Below are 23,914 nucleotides of genomic sequence, written 5' to 3'. Positions count from 1 at the left end.
AGTATGCTCCCTGAAAGAAAGAGAAACGAGATGAAAAGAAATAAAACTTGTAATAATGTTCCTTGTGGGGGGAATGGGTCAGTGCAGCTGGAAAAAAGAAACACACACACACACACACACACACACACACACACACACACACACACACACACACACACACACACACACACACACACACACACGCACACACACACACAATAATGTCATACAGAAGGCGAAGCTTGTGCCTATAGCTGTGTGTTAGTATGAACATTAGCAGATTTCTTCTTTAGGATGGAGAAGAAAGAGGAATTTTATGTATTTAATTTATTCTGTGCAATAAAATTTATAATGATTCTGAGATGAAGGATACACTTATAAAAGCCATACCCTGACATCTTACAGAATTAAGGATAAATCAATATGTGGATGAATGGTTTTTAAGGGGAAATTTAAACATGAAAAACTACACTTGTAGAGGTTTGGTAGAGGGTATATAAATTTAGAAAACAAAAGCTGCCACTCAAAGTATATGTACTGCCATGAAATTAAAACCACCTTATAGCCGAGATGGAAAAGCTTCTTGACCCAGAGGAGTTTCTGCAATTTATAAGCTATAACCAAACACAAACCACAGATGCCTGAGACCAATAAGTTGTCCTTCAGCTATTTACTCCTCAGAGAGTCCACCTATAGCACATCGTTCACTTAATAATCATCCACGTCGACTTTTCCCTCCACATTTCATTTGTTTCAGTGCTCTGCCGCTGCCAGGGGCAAGGTCTGGCTAAAGCTGTTTATCAGAATGAACTGAAGGAGCTAAAATACGCCCTGAGAGGTTTGATATTTGTGTTTCTTCACTAACAATATTTCACTTTTCATCAGGATTAGGGGGGGAAAGGCTTTACATTGATGAATCACAACATTAAAACAAAAATTAAAACAGCTCTGACCCATTAGGGCATAGATATGTTGGTAATGAGTATTTTGGGTTTTGTGGGGTGAGGGCCTCAGTGGATTGGACTTAGTATGGGGCATCTCGCAGATGTTCATTTGGACTGGCATCTGAGGAGTTTGGAGGCCTGGAACTTTTGAAGTATAGTGGGGCACATGTCCCGCAGGGATAATCTGCATTCATTGGTTTCTGGGCCTCGCATGTTGAATTCTAAACATGAGCATTCTCGCCACCACCGTGTTGGTTTTTTAGAACCAGAAATGACAGTAATTAGCACTTGTCCTAACATTAAGCCTTAACCAAATGAAAACAGTTGAGTTATAAAACAGATCATTTTGCATACAGCTGTTACAGATGAGGGGGTGGACCATAGAGATGGAAAATGGACATCTATGTAGCTCTCTAGACTACAAGGCTCATTTAATCATACATTCAGTGCTTTTTTTTCCTGTATAAGTTCTCTACCTCCCATCCATGCTCAATTTAGATGCATCATTTAACTTAAGGTGCATGTTTTGGACTGTGGGTGGAAGCCAGAGTACCTAGAAAAAAACTAAACAAGCAGGCTTCACACAGAAATGCCCATTTCTTGTTTCTTATGTAGAACTTAATATGGCAAAAGAAATTCACGTGTTTATACATGGAAGTTAAAGGGGACTGAAATGTCTCATTTCTGGAGCCAGCCTCAAGTGGCCATCAGAGAAACTGCAGTTTGTTTGCTACTCTGCATTTTTTTTGTTTTGTTTTTGCATACAGGCAATACATTATGAGTACTTTGATGTTGTACTCACAATAGTGAATACAGTGAATCCGCTGTCCCTTTAAGCCAACATCCTCCTGATTGGTTGCTCTTTGCAAACAGAAGGTTTAAACAGCAGGTGGGTGGGGCTTGGAGATGCACTTGCCTGAAATGACTGTATTAAGGACAGCCCTTCTTACTGACATTATACATTGCCAAAAGTGGAATACTTATACATGGGTTGACCTCAGTATTTTCATTTTGTCACCCTTTAAGCTGAACATCTGTGTTTACAGCCAAGAAAAAGGAAAACTAGTGGCCTCTTACGTGTTTAATCTGCTTTCTCTGTCCCGGTGTTATTGCTGGCTTGTTTAAATTATTCCTACATGTCCCTATATTTATTTATGTAAGAAATGTCAGCAATTACTCTTGATTTAAAAATATCTTGTTTACTGGGCCAAAAGTCTTTGGTTCAGTTTTTGGAAAATTATTCCAATTTAAATAGAAATTGCAAAATTGGTCAGAAAAACTGCGTTTGGATATTTTTCTCAAATTGTTTAGCCTTAATGGAATTTTTTTTTTTTTACTTTGCATGTCTTCATCTTCATAATACTCTCCCCCTCTCTCATCAGTCTTCCTTGAGGATTTTATCTCCCCTCTGAGCTGGTTCACATCCGCTGGAGTGTGTGCTATAATCATAGCCTAATGACAGATAATCTCAAGAACACTGAGTGACTTTAATCCTAGCCTAATGACAGATAATACCACACGATCCCTGCTGTGTGTGTGTACACTGATTTGCATTTTCGCCCTAGTCCCTCTGTGTTTAAATGATGGTGACTCACTGGTTCCTCTGAGTCACCACATTCCCAGTACGACAAATAAAATTAAAACTTTGTAGTCGGTTTACTTTCTGCCTGCAGAGAGAGCCTGAGGTGTCCTGCCTGAAAGTCAAACGAAATGCTCTTTATGAGTCAGGTGTCAGACTACTGAGTTTCAGACTGCCTCTGCCCATTTGTCCTATGACTGAGCTTCATGATGGTTGATATAATTGGACAGGTAATCCTACTTTCATTATCTTGAACTTAGTAACCTGTTTCTAAGCTAATTAGGCTGTAAGATCTGCATCGTTATTGGTTATTCACATGCTTGATGCTGAAGGAAAAGTTTGATTATTCAGCTGCTGCAGGCTGGAGGGATTTAATATGAGTTAGAGTAAATTATTGAGATGCTGAAGGCTCAATGGCAAAATCAGAGGTGTTATTATTCACCCAATGAAGGCTATTGGCTGCCTTTAGAAAGAGTTGGTTATTTAAGCTGTGGAGGCTCCAGGGGAATATTAGGAGGGCTTGATTAAATCTCTGTGCTCATGAAGTATCCCTCATCTGTTCCAGGATTAATCTGGTAAAGAAAATCCTGAGGATGGAGAGTGTGAACTTGAAGTCATTTCAGGTGTGGCGCAGCCCTGTCTCAGGGGAATTTATTGCTTTTCAGTGAGGTAGCTGAGAAAAACAATGGCATTGTCATTTGGTGTAAATATGTGGTGAAATTCCTTGCAAACCTCCCGGCCGTTTATGATTCATGAGAGGGCAGCATCAGCAAGAGCTGGGATGGGGGGGGGGGGGGGGGGGGGGATAGAAAGTAACTGAGGGTAAATCCCCTTCATATTTCTTCTTTAGTGTCATTTATGGAAATGCGTGCTGGCAAAGTGGAACCATGAATGGGTTTTGATGAAGTCAAGGTTGCAGAGCAAACGAGAAACCACCGGTCATGAATCTGGATTTATTAACCCAGGAACAGGTAGTTAAACCAGGAGCTGAAAAGGGAGCTACAGTCCAGCCTTGTGATATTAGGACCTGCTGGACTGGTGTTTGTTCAAGGATGTCCCTAGCAGAAGTCTGACTCCCAAAACAATGAAGCCATTTATCAAATGCAGCCATTGTCATCGAAGATGACTTGTTGTCGCTTCAGATATCAGCTCTCATGTGTGGAGGTCACGATGCTCCATCACTCTGAGACTGTAGACTCTAACAGTAAATGGATTTTACACTTAAAACTCTATTTGCAGCAGCTCATACTGTATTAGTTATGAGTGTCATAATTTGATATATATACCGAGGACATCAAACTTACCAGCTCTAACTGCATTAGCTACCAGAGTTGCCATGCTGTTTCACCCTCTATTACAGCAGAGATCAGCCTTTCATGAGACAGATTACACATTTGTCAAAGTTCTGCTGCAGTTAGTATAATAACAGATTATGCTTTAAATACTTTGAAAAATACTTTGAATTTAATGATGAAAAGGCTCCAGTAGATTTGACAAATAAGTATTTGGTGCCCAAAATGAATGCATTAGGTCCCCTTTAATGTGAAGGAGACAAGAACGCATGCCTGGATGATATATGGAAACTCTACAGGTGGATGGTGTTGATGTTCATGACACACTGTCTCATCTATATCTGATACATATCTGAAACTTTGGCCTCTTGGTGGTGGTAGAGAAAAGCTTTGCAGTGACACCAGCTACATCAGGGTTTGTTCTCTGGGGATCATGAGCTCTAAAAGACTTTAAAAAACCTTTTTGGGTGAATATGAACGTGATGAATATTTAATTGATTGCAATTTGAATGTCAAGTTACAAATTAACTTCATGGGGCAACCCAATAAAATTCACCAATTACTAATTAATTAGATTATTTTAGTACAAGACACTGTTGAAGAGCGAAAAATATTTATATAATTGAATTCCTTGAACTTAGTAGTTAGAGCTCTGCATGGTGTGATATTTGTCTTGTGGATGTACTCATTGCAGCCTGGTGGTAGAGCCTAAGGAAGTCATAAAAGTCATAATGAGTCATCGTTTGGGGATCTTTAGTATTCTCTGTATCATCTGTATCCTTTGGCCTTTGTGTCTACCCTGCATCTCAGTCTGATGCTCCCTAGATGAGGTCGCAATGTGAAAATGGTTTTTCCTCAACATCATTTGACCCCTTCCTTTCCACTTATGGAAAAGCCGACATCATCCTGCCCTCACAGTGTGACTTAGATACTGGCAATATAGAGTCCATGCAATTCTCCTGCAAAGCTAGTGTTTATGCTGAAAGACAAGACTTTTCTTCTGAATTGGACACACTTGCATTCAAAAGTTTTTTCTCTTTTGTGCCCATTTTTTCCCTCAAACAAACTACTCAGTGTTATTTAACACCAGCATCGTATTAATACAGTTGTAGTCCTGAAGGTTTGTGTCATGGCCTGCAGCTGGAATTCTTTTCACCCTTTTCCCTGTGTGTCAGAGGCTCAGATCACATGTGTGAATAAAGTTTCCAACCAGAGTTTCCGAATTTGTCCGTAATTGGTCCAGAAAGCAAACTGGAAGTTGTATTTTCAGCTTTCTCAACATTGTAATCTTCAAATTTTAGCTGTGGTTAAAAATTTGATGGAACAAGAAATTCTAATTGGTGTCTGCAATTTTTGAGCAAACAACCAGAGATTTATATACAACTCTGAGTTGTTTATTATCGCATCATCCTGAACTCAGCAATTTATCAGTTTGTTTCATTCAGGGAATTTGTGCATAATTCTGGGTTTAATTTTCACACTCACAGAGTAGATCCTGCCGCTACTGCTACTACTACTGATTTTTAATTGCATAGAGAAATTTTGGAAAAGAGTTTAGCCAGAACAAAAAGTCTGGTAAAACAGACACACTGGCTTCATTGGACTCCAGGAAGTTTTCATTTCATTCTGGTTTAGTCAAGCCGTTTTCTACTATTTGCCTTATTAGAGGCAATAATTACAGTTTAGTTAAGTTGGTGTTTGATGATGGAGTCTGCATTAATTTCATGTGCAAGTTGAAACCACTACCAAAGCGTGCCAAAAATATATCGCCCACACATCACCAGCAGCAGCCTAAACTGTTGATACAAGGCAGGAAAGGTCTGTGTTTTCACTGAACGGACTCACGCGCAGGCTCTAGGTCTTGAAAGCACAAGAGTCTTTATTATGATACACCAGGTGATTATTTACAAAAGTGAGGGGAAAGCTGGGCCCCGGGGGTCCACACACGAACGGGAAAGACGCCGATAGTCACACACACACACACTCCGTCCACTCCTCTTCACACTCCACTCACTCGGGTAACACAGGGGTAGGTCCAGGGAATCTGTACACAGAGACACGAAGGGATAGTAAGGCAAATCGCTGTGAAAACACTCTAGAAGTAATTGAGCTGGGGTTACACTGACGAGGGTCGGCAACGGTCCAGCGACGAGAAACACAGAGCTGCCATCTTATAAAGCAGCTGGATCACTCGTGATGAGCCACAGGTGCGTGGGCCAAGGGCAGGAGCCCACAGGTGAGCTCCGCCCAGGCAGAGGGAGGAGGGAGAGAGCAGGAACAAAAAAAAAGAATACAAAAACATATGTAGCCATACTGAGCCGACCGGGTAGGCACAGGGACCCTGACAGTTTAGGCCAAATTCTGACCCAACCATTTGAAAACTGAATCAGCTGATTCACATTGTAGCCTAGTGCTCGGTGTGGTCTTCTGCTGCTGTAGCCCATCTGCTTCAAGATTCGCTGTTTTGTCTATTAGAAATGCTCTTTTGCATGCCTTGTTTGTAACGACTGATGATTTTAGTTACTTTTGTCTTCCTATCAGCTCAAAGCAGTCTGGCCGTTCTCCTCTGATATCTGTCATAAGCACGGCATTTTCATCCAGACAGCTGCCACTCACTGGATATTTTCTCCCTTTCTTCAGAACATTCTCTTTAAATCTCACAGATGTCTGTGTGGGGAAAATCAGCAACGAACATGCCACGTTCAGACGTACTTAAATCACCTTTTTTCTTCATTCTGATGCTCAGTGTGGACGTCAAACCTAACCTCGGAGCTGATAATACTTTTCCAGAAGCTATGGAAAATGGAATAAATCAATATTCTTTCAGGGTTTTGTTACAAAGTCAGAAATTCCAGTGCAGCATACTGTAAACAGTAGTTTTTACTGCTGTCAGTTTTAAGTAGCTGGTGTATCAAATTTACTTTATACCCCAGTCCAAGCTCGAGGGTGTCATCTTTACACACCAGAATGGATGCTGATCATAGTTCAGTGTTCTCTCTGCTGACTATTTTTTATGATTTCAGTGTCCAACAGCTCTGCAGTTTGCTCCTTTGATATTCTGCAGCGAATGCTGATGAGAAGAAGCACGGCCAGTCAGTTTGTATTAGAGAGGAGGACAGAGCTGAGTCAGTGGCCATTAAAGACAGAAGGGTGAGGCTGAACAAGACAGCGGTAAATCAGAACTAAGCACTTTGAGGTGAAACACAAGAGGATGAGGAGAATAGGTGGACAGTGAGGAAGAGGAGGAATGAGAAGTGAGGAGAGCTGTATAAAGTATGAAAGGCTAAATTTTAGGGGTAGCAGGCTGTCTGGCTGGAGTATTCCCTCTGTGTTTCTCACAACTGCAGTGACATTTTCCTCTGCCTTTCCCATTTTATCCCTCACTGATTTTGCTGTATGTGTGTACCAGCCTCCATCTGCTTCTCTGGATGCCCCACCTCACATCTTGGAGATGATTTGACTTCATGAGAAGCAAAGAACAGACTGTGTATGGGGAAAGAAATGATAAGCACTCGAGGATAAGAGTGTAGAGAAGACAGAGGGGAAGAGGAGGATTAGGATGAGGTGAGGAATGAAGAAGGAGAGAAAAAAGGGATGATAAGAAAAAACGTCTAGCTAATAGTTCCCCTGTTTGTTTCCCTGCTGTGACACGCTGAACCTCTTCTACAATTTCACCCCCGCTGGCTTTTTAGGGAGTGTTAGTGTCTATGTGTTCCCGTGCAGCCCTCAGTTTTGCAAAGCCTCTAGAGTACTGGGTTTCTGCAAGGCAGCAGTGCTATAAATATTAATGTCTGTCCAGAGAAGTGAACGTTTAAGCAACAGATTTTTGCTAAGAGTGGTCGGATCTGTCTGTATTTGTGTCAGTGTCGCTACTTCCTGAAACGATTACAGGGGAGTTTTCTCTGCATTAAAGAATTAGTCAGGGTCTAATTTCCTTGTTTTTTTTCATCATAGCCAATGAAATCTAATCTCATATGACTTTGGGCTGAAGACGTGAATTCAGCTTCATCAGACATTTATAATATATTCATTGATTTATTTTTTGCATCTAAGCCATCAGGCATCCCTTTTTTTAAAGCTGTTCTCATGAATAGTTTTAGATTAACACTGGATTAAAAAACGGAGTCCCTCATAGTGGATGCACCCACAGGGATTTTCACCCTTTTCAACTCTGTGGGGCATTTAAGAGCGTTTTGGATCATTTTTAAAAGGTTTTTCTAGTTCTGTCTTCCCCATGAAAATGATCCAAAATGTTCAGTAGTTTTACTAGATAATGTTATTACTGTGCATAACCACAAGCAGAAACTATGTAGATGGCATGGAGTGTAGTATCCTGTTTTTAACATCATTATAAATTATATTACACCTCATGTCGCTCTTTCTGTAAGCCAACTTATTAGATTTTCCAAATAAAACTAAAGAGCGAGTAACAGAGAAAAGAGGCTCGACTTGAACTCACATCTGGACCTGCTTGTGGCACAGCCAACCCACCTAATCCATAATGCACATTCTCTGCATCCCTTAAAATGGACACAGTGTTATGTTTGTGTCAGGAAAATTTACACGGGTTTGAGATGGAAGCAAAAATAGTTTACTTTAGAAAAATCCATGGGAACTGTCTGAGAAACATATGAACCAATCCTGTTATTGGTAAGGAACTCATCATTTCTCTTCTCTAATTATATCCCCGATGTTGATGGGTTGAGACAGAAAAGGTGATGTGTTGGCATTCTGTATTGAGCCGCTAATGAAGACGTAATGTTGTTTACTTATGGTGGAAGTGAAACTTGTAGGGAGCAAAGCTCTTGGAACCTTAATTTGGGTGAAATTTAGTGAACTTTAAGAGCATTTTACGGTGATTTTAATTTAAATTGGTGATTCTTTATTTCAGATTTTGTCACCATGACTTTTAAAGAAACAAAAGGTATAATGATATTAAGTTGATTAAGTTGAGTGGCAGAGAAGTATGTGACTGTTATGCAGGACATGTATGAGACATATATAAGGATAGCGAGACAGTGGTGAGGTGTGTGGTAGGAGTGACAGATGCTTTCAAGGTGGCGGTTGGCTCTGAGACCTTCCTTGTTTGTAGTGGTGATGGACAGGTTGATAAATGAGATCAGGCAGGAGTTTCCGCAGAGTATCGTATTCACAGATGACACTGATCTGTAGTGGGAGTAGGGAGCAGGTGAGAGAGAGCCTAGAGAGGTGGAGGTATGCTCTGGAGAGAAGAGGAATGAAATAGTAGAAGCAAGAATACATCTGTGGATGAGAGAAAGACAGGTGTAACCGGGCAGATAAAAGTAGCAGAGGTACAGCAAACAAAGCTATGGATGGAGTACAAGAGAGGTGAAGAACAGACCTCTCTGCATTGAATCATATCTGTTATTCACCTCTGTCTCTCTTCCACAGCATGTCTTTTATCCTGTCTTCCTTCTCTCACCCCAACCGGTCGCAGCAGATGGCCGCCCCTCCCTGAGCCTGGTTCTGCCGGAGGTTTCTTCCTGTTAAAAGGGAGTTTTTCCTTCCCACTGTTGCCAAAGTGCTTGCTCATAGGGGGGTCATATGATTGTTGGGTTTTTCTCTGTATCTATGAAGCGCCTTGAGGCGACTTATGTTGTGATTTGGCGCTATATAAATAAAATTGAATTGAATTGAATTGAATTGAATTGAATTGAAGAAGAGAGTGAAGGCAGCGTGGAGTGGGTGGAGACAAGTGTCAGGGGGGATTTGTGACAGAAGGATAACAGCAAGAGTGAAAGGGAAGGTTTAGAAGAGGGTAGTGAGACCTCCTGTCATTTTCTGGAGGTAGCTGACTTGAAGATGCTTTTGAAGATTTCCACTGGGAATAGCCTGAATGGACAGGGTTAGAAATGAATACATCAGAATGACATCTTAGATCAAGTGCTTTGGAGATAAAGTTAGAGAGGCAAAGTTGAGGTGGTTTGGGCATGTGCAGAGGATGGATAGTGGATATGTTGGACAAAAGATGTTGAAGATGGAGCTGCCAGGAAGGAGGAAAAATTGAAGACCACGGAAGAGGTTCATGGATGTAGTGAAGAAGGACATGCACTCGTTGGTGTGACACAGGAGGATGCTGGGATACGATGAGATGGAGGCATGCTTGTTCAATCCAGAAACTTGCTATGAGGTGCTCACCGCTGCAAACTTCTTTCCCAGAAAATGCCCTTGAAAATTGTGCAGATGAGTTTTACTCATCCCTTAACACCTCAGATACCTAAAAACAATCAGTGAATGCAGCTCTCAAACAACCCTTATTAAAATTGTTCTTCAACTACATTTGTAGGTGTTTACAAATGCTTTACAAATAATGAAGAAATGTATATGGAAAACATATAGCTGCTGTTTTTTCATAGTATTTTAACTCTTAAACTTTCAGTAACAAGAACTAAGAGGAAAAAATAAAAATCTGAACTATAAATTAGATGAAAATCAGTGTTTGTTTCAATTTCATGAAATATTTTACCCGTTTTGCAAGTTTTTATATTGCCAGTGGTATCACACTATTTCCCTCTTATTACAGCATGATATTATTCCAGAGATGAAATGTAAAGGGTTATCCAAGCTGCGTATGTTTTAATGGTCCTCGGGGAGAAAAGTGCAGCTTGAGGGGATTTCAGGTCTTGACCGGTCATACTGCAGTTGTGTGATAAATTCTAAACCCAGCAACCAAACACCAAAAAATTGAATTTCTCTACAGGGTGTATTATCAACTTGGAGATAAAACATTTCAAGCTTCAGCAAAAGATTCAATTTAAGGCAGGCTGAGAACAAATGTGTGTAATACTGGTCTGGAGCAATGCCACCTACAATCTCGTGCTCCCTAACCACCATGATCACCCAGACCAGCTTTTTTTCTGAAAAGGCATTGGAGTTCATCTTTGGTGTGACGATGCTGGTTTATCAGTTTGTGTGTCATCTCGTAGAAAAGTTGTGTGCTTTTTTTCATGTGAGCTGAAAGAAGGACTCTAATGATTGCCTGTCTGGCTGACTGATGAAGTCTCAAAAGTTCTCCAACTAGTGATGTTTTTGGACTCAAGGTCAAGTCAAGTTTAACTTTATGGTGCAAATGGATGTTAATGTTAGTTGTAAGATTTTGGCTGGAAACATTTTTCAGATTTTGGTCGATATCGACATGATAGCATCACACAGTTGCTGCAGACAGATGCACATCCATTGTGTGAATCTCCTGCTCCATCATCATCCCTAAGCTGCTCTGTTGCACTGAGATCCGGTGACTATGGAGGTCATTTGAATACAGTGAACTCGTTTTCATGTTCTTGAAACCAGTTTTAGATGATTTGAGCTTTGTGACTTAACACATTATTCTGCTGGGAACCACCATCATCAGATGGGTGCATTGTGGTTATAAAGGGATAGAGATGAACAGCAGCAACACTGGGGTACACTGAATGGTGAGCTTGTGCAATTTTAAGACTTAGTTTCCTATTTTTAGCACCCAGTTTGGTTGTCTGTGGCTCATCTGTTGAGCTGAGCATTTAGAAATGTTTTCTGGAGCACGTCACTGGATATTTTCTCTTTTTCAGACCATTCTCTGTAAACCCTAGAGATGGTTTAGTGGGAAAATCTCAGACCTGCCCATCTGGTTTGCTCTGTCAGCGGTCTGCCTCTATATCGCCGAAGTAGGGTGGCATTACCATAATACATCAACACAAAACTTGCCTTACTATCAAAGCACAAGTAAAGAAATGAAATAAGTAAATGATAGATGATGATGTTTTCTAAAGAACCAGTTGGGAAACTGTTAGTGCAAATGAATGAATCGCTTGTTACCTCTGAGTGTCTCAAAACCACAGTTGCGCATTCATAACTACTCTCTTTGTGCTTATTTAAGTGGTGAAACATCATGTCAAACAGTTACAAATTAATTCCAGATTAATGGAGTAACACAAGAATGACAACTGATAGTGGAGTAAACAATAATAAATGAGCAGTGGTATACTGGTGTATTTTGAATCAACGTTAATCTGGAAAAAGTGATTCATGGATAGTTTTAAAGTAGTTATTACCTAGTAAATCTTGATATAAAGTACTTGATGTGTTTTTTTTGAAAGTTTTTTTCAAGGTCAGCTTTGACCTTAGGTGCTAACATTGAAAGCCAAGGTCAAATTGTTAGTCAACCTAGGTACTTATGTCCCCCAAGGCCTAGAATATTGTTGTGAAGTTTAAAGGTGATCCATAAAAATGTGGGTAATATAAAGTTTTTACTGATTTTCACATTTGGTTCTGTTCCAAGATTCAGTTGGAGATCATAGTCCTTGTACTACAATAAAATGCTCAATGAAGCGAACAATATCACAGCCATTTGCTTTAAATGGTAAATGGTAAATGACCTGTATTTGTATAGCACTTTACACATCCAGTCATGCACCCATTCACACACACATTCACACACTGGTGATGGCAAGCTACATTGTAGCCACAGCCACCCTGGGGCGCACTGACAGAGGCGAGGCTGCCGAACACTGGCAGCCTTAAAGTAAAGCCATTTCAATAGGTGCAGTCACAGCCTTGTTTAAAGAGTACAAAGTACAACTATGAGGAAATCTGGAGGGAACAAAGAGCTCTCTATAGAGGCACTTATTCACCTTTGCTTTTTGGAATCTATCAGACAGAAAGTCCAACATCCAGGCATAATATTGGGTTTTATTCAGGCTTTCCCACTATGACACGAGATAGTCACCATAACAGCCTTCATTTGTGACCGCAGGCCTAATTGGAGTCCATATTTTAACTCCAGCTCCCCTCAATTACCCTGCACTGTGAAGATTTAACAGTTCAAGCCAAAAGTTGTGCTTCAGTACTTTCCTCTACAACTTTTTGGAAAGCATTCAATCTCTGCTGTTAGCTAGAGAAAACCTAGTAGCTTTTGTGTTTCAGCCCTGAGGAAACCTGAGCTGGAATTGCTGAAGAGGCAAGGGAAGATCGAGAACATCAAATTATCTGCAGAGAAGATTTTTTTTTAAGAGCACTTATTTTAATGTCTCCTTGGGGAAGCTGGCTGTAAAGTAAAACTAAGTAGTTGTTGTGAATGTGGCTCCTGTTGTGGTTTAGTGAAGGTGTGAAGCGATTGTGCGCACAGACAGACACCACGCAGGGAGAGAGACAGAATTTATAGAACGATTTATAAATGTCCTCTGTCATTATGACATCAAGGGTTTTTTTTGTTAGGTTTGATGCTCATATAAAAACAAATTATATTATAGCGGTGACAGTGCAGTGAGGTTTTCTGGTCTCTGTGCAGCAGGTTGCAGTGGGTGTGGATGTGATCTTCGCTGCCTTGCTGTTGCAGTGACTGGATCCTGACCTCATTTTACAGGAAACCTGTCCCCCCACAGACTGACAATATTTTCTGCAAGCAGCATCTACTCCAAGCAGTTCTCTAGCTGACCACCGCTGTTGTTTACAGTGATGGCCCTCATAAACCTCTAGAGGAGGAAAAGAAGCTTAACATGGCTTTGTGTTCATGCAGTATTGGTTTAAAACTTTACTATACAGCTTATAGCCAGAAGGAATCCAACCTGAACATGTTGTCTTTTTCTCTGTCACTCTCAGTTTGTGTAGTGTCCCTCTAACAACGCTCGCCAACATTCATAGACAGAGCTCAGTTTTATTTACAATATCAAATATCACAGTGTTTTGGAGTCAGCTCTTAAAGAGTAACTTAACACCTGGCAGAGAGTACGATTAGTACTTGGCACTAAGCTCTTCAGATGAAAGTTTCTGGCCTGAGCAGAAATCTGCTCCAAGTATGACTCCTCTCAACCGTGAAAGCACTTTGAATATTAATACCAGTTCTGTCATACCAGATTTAAAGCATGTTGTTGTGCTGACAGAGTGGATTTTTTTCTCTCTTGGTCAAAAAGTCTGAGCTGCCTATGTTAATTTGATACCAGAGCCAAAGAAAAAGGGGTTGTAGCATTTCCTGTCAATCATTGTTTGTATTTTGTAGTTTATTAAAGTGCCTAAAATAGTTTTAATAAGGCGTAAGTTAAATGCTCTCTAAAAAAGATTATGTCACCAACCAGCTAATTGCAATAATTTACACAAGCAAGAAATCAACTGTTAAGTTGTAAAAGGTCTAATCAATTATATTATTCATCCTATTTAAAGAGTAGGTGGGCAGTTAAGCTTGATTTATAGTAATGTGATAATTCTGTTGTAACCTATGCTGTAGCATGATGCACAGCTTTCCAGAAAAGTAACAATATGTCAAGGCAACAGCTGCGATTAGGCTTCCTGTTCTTCACATGTCTTGGTAATAAAGTAAATTGATTAGCACAAAGATAATTTCTCTGTTTAAGAAAATGTAATAGATGATGTATTTCAGCGTAAAGCACAATGTTAATAACTAGTGCTGTTTCAGTGTTAACACAGTTTTCTTGTTTCATAGCTCTGAAAATTAGTGAATAGATTTGATAATTTAACTCATCAGTCATTCCAGTTGTTTAAAATCTGTTACCTCTAAGGTTGAGCTTAACGGGATTGTCCACCCCAAAATCAATTTTACATGTCCGAGATTTGTGTTTTAGTGTTTTAAAACACCTTTGACCCACACAGGGTCAAAGGTATACATACAGGTCCAAATATATAGCTACACTTGAACCTTTTAAAAAGTGCCGCTGAAGGATGTATAATGTACAGGGGTTTCTTTATTGGTCTTTTAACCAATAAAGAAAACCCCGGTCCAAAATCAATACCCTAAACTCAACTGAAGTTTGCAGCTTTCCACTCAGAGAAGCCAAAAGTTTTATGTTCATTAGAGACAAAGAGCTACCTGGCCACAATGACAACAGGTATGCTGGGAGGGTTAAAGATGAGGCTTTATAACCAAAGAACACTGTTCATCTGTTAAGCATCATACAAGTGGCAGCAGCATCCTCTGGGGTTGTTTTGCTGACTGTGGTGCTGGTATATGGGCCAAAGTGGATAGAATAACGAAGAAGCAGCGCTAATTCTTCATCTTCATTTCAAATCAACAGCTAGATGGTTGAAACTTGTACATAGTTGGGTGTGCTAACATGAAAATGATCCCAAAGATTTAACTGATCTTATCTGTTTTTCTACCCAGAGTAACTATCCAGTCAGAATGATGCCAGAATTATGAGTGTATGTAAACTTCTCACCAGAACTGTATGTGTACCTTCTCTTCAGTTTAATACAATTAAAAGGCACTCACGTTGTGCTGCTTAAAATTCCACAAAAGAAACATTTGAAAAACAACAGTGTTTTTGGAAATCATTCACGGCTTACTCCAAAAATCAACATAGTAACCAGTTTCATGTGAACTTCATTAACTATAACTGTGCAAAAGGATTACCTGTGATGAGAGGGTCGTAACAAAGTAGATTTAAAATCCTGATTACACCCACTCGGCTTAGCTGTAATGTCAACTAGCTGCATGTTTCCTTTGGTTTGCAAGTGAATTTCAGCACAAAGAAAATTGTGGTAAGATGACATGAAAAGAGACACTGATGCTGTTCAGTTTTCCAACAGATTTATTTTTATTTCTTTTTTGTGGTGCAGTTATATTATAGTCAGCATAAGCTAGACGTCTTAAAAACACACATCTAATCACACTGGAATACAGGTGGATAAATGGCACCAGAGGAAAAATGACATTTGTGCGTTTGATTCCTGAGGTGAAGTGCCCTTTAAGGGGTCTGAACCAACATATATCAATGCAAAAAAATGCCCTTTAAGCATGAAGCAAAATGAAAATCAATAAAATATAGTTTCATATTACAATACTGCTTCATATTTATGGCTACTGACCCTATGAAAAAAGATAAAAGTTACACTGTGGCACTCATTTGCATAAAAATAGTTTGTAGTGTAAGCTCTTCTGCTGGTGCAATGCAGTTTTCAATTTTATGAATCCCCAGTGTCCAATTCAGTGTTTCCTTTTTGAAATAAATTAGATTTGCCATTGCTTGGATGATATGAACATCCCTGCATTTTACTTGAATGACAGAACAATATTACATTTTGTACCATTTCTTTTCCCCGCAGAGACTTGTTGGTCTGCTGCTCTCTATTAATAGATATTTAGGGGCAAATATATTAAAATCATTTGCTTATTGCTGCCAGTGAATTAGTGGATTTTTTAAATTAAATATATATCCTCTTGGGGCCATCACTATGATTGGTGTTTCCTGCAGCACTCCTTCTAAATCTGCATATCTCAGGCGTTGTGATTCATGATAAATGTTCTCGGTTTTAGCAGCATATAAACGGACCAAAGTCTTTTTGCAAGTTAAACCTGGCAGTTTCAAGATGAAGGAATTTTAAATGCTGTGGTTCTGTGGCTCGTTGCTGTTTTGATCACTTCATTTGGTTGATGTCTGTCTCCCACACAGCCACCCACATCACTGATCAGTGTGACGAGCCTCAATAAGAAGGATGATTGTTCTCTGCTTTCAAAGGCAGTGTCGGATTGTGTGTGGGCTACTGTATAGCCTTACACACACAGATTGTGTTGCACATAATGAGTTGATTATCTGGTGTTTTCTAGCTGGATAAGGCCAGAATGAATCGGCATTATGCAGGAACCTGTTCGACATCTGGCTAAAGAACTGGAGCTGAAGAACAAATATCCTTGCCATTGCTCACAGCCAGATGAGTTAAAGTGCTGAGCATCTCAGTTTGGTAGCTGTCAGACAGGCAGATGTTTGCAGGGAAGAACACAGGAAGCAAACAAGAGGAAGCCCATCGAAAAGTACTGATTCCTTTGAAGCATTAAAAACAGTGAGCAAGAAATATAATTCTTTATCTTGTGTTTTCAGTGTCACACAAATATCAAGAAAACTCCAAAACTCTATTACCCTGCAAGGTCATCTTCTTATCACCCTCTGGACCTCTTTCAGGCTTTCCATAGGTCTGTTCTGTCCTCTTATGCTTATGAGTCAGTGATGCACACGTTCTTTCAGTTTGTCAAACAACAACTTAAATTTCATTTTGGGTGAGTGGACAATGGGAAACGAAGATTGTCCGGGTGTTTTTTCTGTGTCAGAGCTCTCAGAGCACTACATTAGAACTTTAAATCAACAAAATGACCCTAGGGAACATATTCACGCTAGACAACCTCGTGAATCTCCAAAGAATAAAAGAAATAAATAGTTATGTGATGTGTACGTCTGAGTTTGGAAAATCAAAAGTGTTTGACTTAAAACTGCCGGTTAGAACCTCAACACGGGCAACGGTCAGTTTGACAGAAGAGTTGATGTTGTTGAAGTTTAAGGTTAAATGTGTGAGTGCAAAAGGAATTTCTCCAGAGAAATCTGAATATAGCAGGAATCCTGGTCAACAGATACATGACAACAATCCAATTTAAATCTTTTTTCTTGCCTCCCTCTATCTTTTAAACAAATAAAATATGTGAGGCAGTGGTGTGGTTTTACATCTAAAATTACTGTACAAATTGAGTAATGTCTGAATCAGCAGTAAGATGAACATTGTTTTTATGTCACAATGACTATTTCTTTGTTTTATTCTCTTCTGATAGCACTGTGATAGAAAACAGTCATGCAATTTGTATAAACAAATGTAGGTTGTACACTTAAAAATTAGAAAATATAGTCAAGTTCTAATCTAGACAGTGTCGTCAAGTAGTGTGAGTAATGTGTATGTTTTTAAAATTTGATGTTTAAAATTAAAAGCCTATAAACCTACATTTAGTACATTTTTTTGTACATTTTGTCTTTTTTTTCTTTTTATTCTCACTTGTCGATCTGACCTTTTCATTTAATTAACCTATTCCTCCCTTGCGCGCCTGGTCTAAAAAAAACAACTTATGGGGCTATTTTTCAAAACTGCATGGCAAGTTCATTCAACCAATCGAGAAATCATTTACTGTTTTCTCACTAAGGGGATGTTGGATTTGTTGCATTTGATTTATGTTCCAACAAGTTTGGTGACAGTTATTTAATTACTGTAAATTTGTCAGAGTTTCATGGAGTTTTGCAAATCGCTGTCTGGACTGATGTGAATGCATTTTTCCCAAATGTCTTTCATAAAAGTCTAAGGTTATTCACGGTACTGTGGACCAATATTCAAGGACTTAAAGGGTTACTTAACTATATAAACTTGGGTAAACTTGAATGATTTAGCAGCCTTGAACAACCAGGCTTAAAGAAATAAAGCTAAAGCACGTAATCTAAAAAACATATTGGGCCAAAGGTTTCAATAAATTCTGCAAGTGCAACAACAATAAACTGGACTGAACGAGTGGGAAAAAGTTTAAATAGACTTCAAAACTAAATTAAGTGACACATGGGTATTTAAGTTTCAGATGGAAGACCCCCTATGTCATTGATAAGTAGGGATGGGTATTGATAAGATTTTCATGATTCCGATTCCATTTTCGATTCTGTTTAACGATTCGATTCTTTATCGGTTCTTTTTAAAAAAGGAGAACACTAAGGTCGATTAACTTAGAACTTTGTTTTATATCTTCTCTTTGAACAAGATAGAAATTTAGGAGTAACATGGCCTTACAAACCCAACAGTGAGATCTTGTGAGATCTTAAGAGGTCCACAGCCTTCAATGGGGTGTCACGGGGTCCCCAGGAAAAAAATTGTAAATGTAAAATAATAAAATAAATATTCTTCTGTAGCAATAACAAAGTATAACATCAATTATTCAGTAGCAATTACACAAGAATATCCAGTAATGTCCCTGCCTACAATTAAACACATTCACTTACCGAAAATCGGGGGCATCTGCTGCGGCAAATTGGTTCAAGCCTTTGACCACAAACTTAGTCACTGCTCGGAGACATTCGTCTATCCTGGCCTGAAAGGAGACGCTACCGGTAGACTGCAGCGAGAATCTGAGCCAGCCAGACTCTGTCTCTCTCATCATGGTCACCTAAATGCACAGTAATGGCAGGTTTTGTAATAAGGCAGATCGCGCTAACATAATATGCACTGTTAGTTGATTATTTACCTGCCGCATTAACGGGAGAGGACGTGCAAACGTTACCGCTGCTGCTGGGTTGAGATTCACGAGTCCGGAGTGGAATTATAAACATGACAGGCCGACTGGAATCGATAAGGGAATCGTTTGCAAAAATGGCAAACAATTCCAAGGAATTGAAACAGTGGGAACCGGTTCTCAACAAGAACCGGTTTTCGATACCCATCCCTATTGATAAGACAGCACAAGATAGAATTAAATATCCTAAATGTCAAAACCATTTGAGCTGATAATGAAATTAAGATCTTTGGTCTATTTGGAGACGATTTTTAAATACCTTTTACCAGTTACAACTCAAAATATAAGATTTTGGGTTATTTCTTTTAGCTTCGCAACATTGAAAAAATAAACCACGCGGCTGAGCTAAAGTAAAACAAAATGCAAAAAAGCTCACTGTGTTGTATTTTTAATGCGTTCTTTCTTTCTCTGTGTATATCCAGGCAGGAGCGGGCTTGAACCCCCTTGGGTCAAACTGGAGGTAGACGTTGTGCGGATTAGTAAAATGAGCATTGATGTTTTCTGCTTGAGGATGATTGTTAGCGCTCTGGAGCAAAAACAACCATCGCTGGAGCCTCATTATCCTGCTTACTGCTACGTGCTTTGAACGGCTAAATAAGTTGGCTCATACTGAGAGGCACTGAACTTTGGGTTTGTGGGGCTTATAGAGCTCTGAAGTGCAAGACCTTCTGTTTGCTGAGGTGATGGATGGAGCTCATCGGTATTCAGGGTCCCCAGCTCAGTCACGGACTCTGTGGGCACTTTCTATTCAGTAAAGAAGTGGACAGTGCAGGTGAATGAGCCACTCTGTCTCTGGTATTAGTCTGTCATTTCAGGGGTGATAAAATGTATTTGCCTTATACCCTCCAGACATATTTTCAAAATTTCCTTTAATGTTTTTTAATGCGGTCAAACTGACCATTTGTCACATTGGTGCAACGATAAAGTTGGCACTCTATGAATTGATGGATAGTGCAGACGCTGAGTGATGGGTGTCCAGGAGGTTTTTGACTGAACTGAAAGGATATTTCCCATCACTCAGAGTTCAATACATGCTTCCAGTTCTGGTGCTCAAGTTTTTGTTTTATCAAAGGCAAAGAATGCTTCTTTTTTCTGCCTGGAGATATTTCACTTTGCCGAAGATTGAAGAATTATCTTTTCTGTGTAAATTTATAATACTTTGATCATGAATAATGTTTTTGTGGTGATCTGAATGCCTAAAAGCATTATTATATATTTTTTTTAGTCTAACACCCTTAAATGTGAAGCTTACACAAAGACAGGAGGTGTTTTCAGGAAGGTGCAGCAGTTTAATATTCAGAAAGGCTCTCTGTCCAACACAGCCAGGGTCAGTGTTGAGGTTCGTTGGCTACAGAGGCCAGCAGGTATTCAACATTTAGCTCCATTTTCCTCTGAGCTGTCTGTGTTTGTGCTCCACTAGTCACACTGTCAGGGACATCGGCTTTTAAATGCCACAGCTCCACCGAGGAAAAGTGGCCCTGTGTTTTAAAACTCCACTGCTCTCTCTCGGCTGTTTCCTCAGCGAGGCTGTGCTCTCACCACACATTATCTCCTCAGGGATTACAGCACTCTGCGTTGGAGAGCCGTCCCTCTCATCTCACCTCTTCAGACTACTGTAATTCACCTGCTTTTCATACTGAGAGCTCCCCCACCACCCACAGTTATAAGTGTCAGTAAGGGCACAGCCTGGAGGAATAAAGACTATCAGGAGGAACTTCAGAGGACAAAAGAGCTGGACGCCTTCTGATGATTGTTGAGTAGCTGGATGGCATTTAAAATGCTAGAATTAAATATGTATGAGCCTCTGCTCCACTCTGGTAACTATAAAGTGCAGTATAACTGTGTTATATGGTCTGATGTTTAATGATAACTGCTGCAACACACTGTACTAAACAGAGTTCAGACTCGGTTAATACCCAATAATTTTACAATCAAATTACAGTGCCACTGAGGCCAAGCTGAAGGCTTTCTAATGTTAACAAGCAGCTGGACCAAATATTCATAGACATTTATCCCTCCACGTGGATATACACTCACCAACCACTTCATTAGGTACACCTGTTCAACTGCTCGCTGATGCAAATATCTATCAGCCAATCACATGGCAGCATCTCAGTGCATTTAGCTACATAGACATGGTCAAGATGAAGTATTGATGTTCAAACTGGGCATCAGAATGGGAAAGAAACATGATGTAAGTGACTTGCATGGTTGTTGGTGACTTACAGGCTGGTCTGAGTATTTCAGAAACTCCTGATCCTCTGGGATTTTCCCACACAATCATCTTTAGAGTTTAAAGAGAATAGTCTGACAAAAAGACAATATCCATTGATCAGCAATTCTCTGCATGAAAATGCCTTGTTGATGCCAGAGATCAGAGGAGACTGCTTTGATCTGATGCGAATAGTGACTCAAATAACCACTCATTGCAATCAAGGTGTGCAGAAGAGCATCTCTGAACGTGCAACACATTTAATTTTGAAGCAGATGAGCTACGGCAGCAGAAGATCATCCTGGGTGCCACTCCTGTCAGCCAAAAACTGGAAAATTAGTGCAGAATATGCAAGAATTTACTAAAAGTGATCAGTTGAAGACTGGAAAAACAAAACAATCTCTGCTTCGCCGTTCAGATGGTATGGTCAGAATTTGGGTTAAGTGAATAAACGTGCAACCATTCTGCCTTGTATCAAAAGTGCCAACTAAGCATCATTTAAATGCTACAGCCTACCTCAGTATTGTTTCTTAGCTTGTTGATGCCTTTGTTCACATCTTCTGATGGCTGCTTCCAGCAGGATAAAATGCCATATCACAAACCTCAAAATATGTCAAAGTGATTTCTTGAACATGAGGTCACTGAGTTCATCGTACTTAAATAACCTCCATAGTCACTAGATCTCAATCCAGTAGAGCACGTCGGGATGCGGTGAAACAGGAGATTCACATTATGGTTGTACAAATGACAAATTCGCAGCAGTGTCAGTCTGGACCAAAGTCTGTGAGTAATGTTTGCAGGACCTTGTTGAATCTCTGCCACAAGGACTTAAACGAGCTCTGAAGCCAAAAGGGGTCCAACCCAGCACTAGCAAGGTGTACCTAATAAACTGACTGTATAATTATAAGCTTTAATTCTTAGCTCCCCAGCTGTATTGTGAAACGTGTCTATCACAGCACTACACAAGAATTAGTATTTATTTGTATGTCTTTGCACGCCATCCTTTTTTTTTTTTCGTTTCATTTTGTATCAGTTCCTTTAGGAAATATCAGACTTTTAATCTGTGAAATGACTCATTATGTTGAGCTGCTCTTTAACTTTATCTACAAACTGTTGCTAGGTGGATAGCATAACAAAGTGTACAGATCTTTCTAGCTGAAAGCAGCTTGGAATTAAGGCTGATGATAGTCTTTATATTTTTATTAAATCAAACAAAAATTGTTATGATAGATTTCGATTGAATTTTGAGCAGTAGCTGCCCACTGTATTGCTTTTCACTGTACATTGCAGTGCTTTTGATGTTACAGGCAAATACTCCTTCCTATCCTAAGGAGGATTAAAATAGTATCAGCACATAAAATTGGCAGGCAGAAAATGCTACATGCAGGTACTGGATGTGCTGCAGGAGACAGCTAATGCATAAGTAATGGTGAAGAAGCCTTTTGATCAAATATTCTGGGTATATATGTTGTAGTATACTCACCACTCTAAGCATTTTACACTATACACTTTACACTGTCACAAACTGTGATGGATATATCAACTGTTGCTTTTGGCACTTAGTATCTTGTCCAGGATCACTTTGACATGAAGTACTGTAGCTTGAGATTGGAGCATTGACCTTCTTATTAGTGGGCAACCCCCTCTACCACCTGAGTCACAGCTACCCCTCAGGGTTCCTATGTGAGACCATATTGGAGAAGACTGTTGACTGTTTCTGTATTCTCTTTAACTCTTTAACGGTAAATCCTCAACTGACTTGTGGTGTGTTTGGAAGTACAGCTGTTGCTCATTGCATTTGTGTTTGAATCCTCTATCGTGTGTTGCAGTTTGGTTAAAACACCTGCCAAAGATATAGATTTAATAATATAAAAATCCAGTATTTTGAAGCATTCAAATGAGAAAAAATGACATTTAGACCATTATCTTGAGAGTGAATGCCACATTTGGGCTCTACAGTGTATTTAATTGTGTATCCAAATACTTGGCATCCTCAGTTACTAAATAAATATTCCAGGATTTCAGGGTTCAGTTTGTGAAGCATCGTCAGTGCTTTAAAATTTAAAATCCTGCTCTTTTCTAAACTGATACAAAATTTTCTTTAACTACAGGTAAATAGGCCAATATTGTTGTTGGCTCGAGCTACAAATTTCATTTGAAAAGAGCTGCTGTAAATGGAATGGTATTCCTCTTTGAAATTATCGGGAGGCGGATGAAGACCTTGTGTTGTTGAGATGAAGTGCACTGATGTTGACAGAGTAATCGAAACTAAAGCCTCGCTGTCAGAGTTCTGGGCCCAGATCGGACTGCCGCGTGAATCATAGTAATTGGCTCTTGTCTCAGTGGTGGAGAACAACATCCATTAACGGAGAGGCTTTGGATGGAGGCGGTGATAGTTTGGCTTTAGCTTACAGTTTGCAGCTTGAGAGGAAAACTATGAATATTTATGGGGCTGGTGATCATGAATCCGTGTGTATATATGTGGGATGTGATTATGCTGTGCAGACCAAAGACAATCAGATACAGTAAAACAAACATTCATTTGTATTCTGCCTTTACAAATGATTTCTCTATGTCCTGTAGCTATAATAAATGAAAGAGAAATCTGCTTTAATTTGAACAAAAAAGTGCTTTCTTTCTTTTTTTGTTTGTTTTTTTTGGAGACTGTGAGAGAGGCTCCAATTAAAATAAGAGTAATTAATGTTAATTACCGCATAATGTTCAATATATTATGTTTTGATTTCAGGGAATCATCCATAAACTAAATATGAGAAACATGTAAAGGTTTCCTCTGACAACACTGAATCATCCCCATCAGCATCCAGCCTATAATGACTCACTCAGGACGCCATTCATCTCCGCAACACGACA

The 23,914-nt window shown here is 39.6% G+C and overlaps 1 protein-coding gene and 1 long non-coding RNA gene across 2 annotated transcripts in view; one reads left to right on the top strand and one right to left on the bottom strand.

Annotated features, from left to right (window-relative positions):
- LOC120737661 (contactin-associated protein-like 4) overlaps positions 1–23,914 on the top strand; it is a 145,181-nt gene that overhangs the window by 10,106 nt on the left and 111,161 nt on the right. The window lies entirely within an intron of this gene.
- Positions 4,110–6,036, bottom strand: LOC120737663. The gene is made up of 2 exons (XR_005696802.1): positions 5,921–6,036; positions 4,110–5,838 (listed from the first exon to the last, which is right to left on the bottom strand). It is a non-coding gene; the product is annotated as an uncharacterized LOC120737663 (long non-coding RNA).

The sequence above is a fragment of the Simochromis diagramma genome, unplaced genomic scaffold (assembly GCF_900408965.1).
Source record: "Simochromis diagramma unplaced genomic scaffold, fSimDia1.1 OVJJ01000247.1, whole genome shotgun sequence".
Classification (NCBI taxonomy): domain Eukaryota; kingdom Metazoa; phylum Chordata; class Actinopteri; order Cichliformes; family Cichlidae; genus Simochromis; species Simochromis diagramma.
This window is presented reverse-complemented; position numbering and strand designations above follow the sequence as displayed.